General features: G+C 41.8%; 1 non-coding gene across 1 annotated transcript; it reads right to left on the minus strand.

Annotated features, from left to right (window-relative positions):
• Positions 1-892: 892 nt before the first annotated feature.
• On the minus strand, positions 893-965 carry TRNAK-UUU. The gene has a single exon. It is a non-coding gene; the product is annotated as a tRNA-Lys (tRNA).
• Between the last annotated feature and the right edge of the window lie 2,058 nt (positions 966-3,023).

A 3,023-nucleotide genomic window follows, 5' to 3' on the forward strand; every position in this document is an offset into this window, starting at 1 on the left:
GGCCTTAAGCATCTATGAAATTAAAATAAAAAGCTGATTCTTCAGGCCACTTTGATAAAATGCAGTCACCTTTGGTCAAAAGGTCATTAAGGGATTTTGCACTCAACGAAGTCAATGACAAAACTCCCAATTGACTTTAATAGTGCAGGATCAGCTGCTAAATCCTAAAATAATCTCAAAATTCTACTGGCACTTGCTGCCAATATGGCTAGTGAAAAAAATTCAAAGTTCACATGTCTGATGAAATTTCTGATTGAAATTTTGAACATTGATGGACAAAAAAAGTCAAAATTTTCCTAATCCCCCTCCCCTTTTTTTTCTACCAGCGCTGATCAACATCAATTAGGGATGCAACTAGAGCTAAAAGACTGGGAAAGAATGTTACTAAATGCCCACAAAAATCTACTTACAGGAAAAGAATGGGACAGTATTAAATTTGCTCCATCAAATCTTCCATTTTCCCCTTTTCTACAGGATGTTCTATTCCCCACTGCTTGACAAGTGCTGGAGAGCAGACAGGCAGATGTTCACACCTGGTGAGGAGGGAGAGTATTTTGAGGTTTTTGGAAGGAGGTGGTCTCAGTTATTTGCAGGTGAAGGGGATCAGACTAGATTTCATTGATTTCACCAGGTCCATATTCACCCAATGATCCATAGAATCATAGAATATCAGGGTTGGAAGGGACCTCAGGAGGTCATCTAGTCCAACCCTCTGCTCAAAGCAGGACCAATCCCCCAATTTTTGCCCCAGACCCCTAAATGGCCCCCTCAAGGATTGAACTGACAACCCTGGGTTTAGCAGGCCAATGCTCAAACCACTGAGCTATTTCCTGCCCCTGCCCCTGCCCCCCAAAAAAGAGATAGACTTTTAAGACCTTGGGGAATAGTTCATTGCCTGACCAGGGACTTGAACCCTGGACCCTCAGATTAAAAGTCTGATGCTCTACCCACTGAGCTAGCCAGGCTCACTACCTGCTGAATTAGCCAGGCTCATGAGAGGTCTTGTACGTCTTGTATACCATGCTGCAAGATGTACAACTGTGTTGTATTGGAAATTGACCCTAGCACTGGAGCATCGATTACATCAACTAATAAGAATCGCAGAGCTAGAAACTGTAGTGCTGGAAGCTGCTAATATTCCTGGACAACGGGAAGACTGTGGTATTCACCAGATCCCAGTGTGGGCTTCATTCTGCAAGGTGCTGAGCACTCTGGCCCTGATCCAGCAAAGCTCATAAACAAGTGCTTAGCTTTAAGCCCCGGCCTAGTCCCATTAAAGTCAAACATGGGTTTAAATGCTTTGCTGGCTCAGGGCCAGCATATGGCTGGATCAAGCTCTCAGTGACTATTCGTCCCTAAAAAAATTGAAACTGAAGAAGAACATACAAAAATGTATAACTGAACTGACTGAAGATAATACTCAGGACTCCAGAAAAATGTCTTGGTAATAGTTTATTGAGATGTAAGTGATATGTGTACCTCCCCCCCCCGACCCATCCCCAGCACTGCTCAAGAAAGAAAGAAAGAAAGAAAGAAAGAAAGAAAATTCTAGCATTGGTTACATCAGCTGATAATAAGTGCAAGGCTAGAAACTGCACTGCGGAGACTGCTAATATTTGTGGAAAATGTGAAGATTGTGATCTCCATCAGATCCAAATCTGGGCTTGAACCAAACCCCTGCAAATGAGAGTCAGTGCTGCACCTCTGCCCAAGCACGCACCTCCTGCTCCTAGTCCCACTCCTGGAACATCGCCTATATCAGGGCTTTTAAGGGGTCCTCAGAAGGCAGCCCAGTGGCTGTTTCCACACTGCCTGACCCTGATGAATCCTCCCCTGGCCAGATTCAAAGCTTTTAGGACCCCTTTACACCACCCTGGCCCTTTGAAGTGGCATAAAGGGCCAGTGGGAGTGATGTTTTCACTGCTGAATCTCACACTCTTGAATTTTGTGGGTCTCAAAGCTGGATTTGGATCCTAATTTTATAGCCTAGGCCCATAGCTACTTTTTTAAAAACTGCACTCAAGAATTAAGTGTTGAAAAAGAGATTTGGAAGCACAAAACCATGTTTCTGCCATTGATGGAGATTTGCTTCATTTTAACTTTAACATATGACTTTTTTGAAGTAGCCAAAGGCATCAGGAATATAAATTAATGAGAAGGACATGGGAATGTTTAAAGCAAAACAAATAATTAAGAGCTGTGTCTCTTAGTTTTATAAGTCTAATAAATGACATGCCTCTCTTAATTTTAATACATGAAAAGGCACCAGATTGCAAAAACTGCTCCCATGTTATTCATAACTTCCTTCAGATACATTAAAATTATGCTGTACTCAGTCTTCATGAAGCATTGAAGCAAGATGGGTCACTGAAATCCCGTTACCCATGTGAATGCCAGATTTAAATGTACTGTTGACATGCTAATGGCCTCCTTCAGAAAGCAGGGTTTGTTCAGTATCCTAATAAGTAGTTCCAAGGTTTGCCAGATTGGTTTTGCAATGAAGTCCTTTTTAGTGTATCAGGGACAGTTAACGTATTCTACCAGCCTTCCCACACTGAGGGCTTATCTCTACGACGTAGTTGCACATAGTAGTTTAATCTGGTTTAAAAAGTGATTTAGTTAAACTGGTACAGTAAACCCCTGTGTGGACACTCAGATATTGATTTAAAACTGGTTATATCCTTGACTGCAGACTCGATCATGGGCTATAAGTACCTACATAAGGAAGAGATGTCTGATAGAACATGGCTCTTTAATCTAGCAGATAAAAGCATAACAAGATCCGGTTGCTGAAAGCTAAAGCTACACAAATTCAGACAAGAAATAAGGTGCACATTTTTAGCAGTGAGGGTAATTAACCATTGGAACAATTTACCTAGAGATGAGTTGGATTCTCTATCATATGAATCCTTTAAATTGAGGCTGGCTGTCTTTCAAAAAGACACGCTTTGTTTTGTCTGTGACCTGAGTTATGCAGGAGGTCGGACTAACTGATCAGAATGGTGCCTTCTGGCATTAACATC

This window comes from Chelonia mydas, chromosome 11, assembly GCF_015237465.2.
Source record: "Chelonia mydas isolate rCheMyd1 chromosome 11, rCheMyd1.pri.v2, whole genome shotgun sequence".
In the NCBI taxonomy this organism is placed as follows: Eukaryota; Metazoa; Chordata; order Testudines; family Cheloniidae; genus Chelonia; species Chelonia mydas.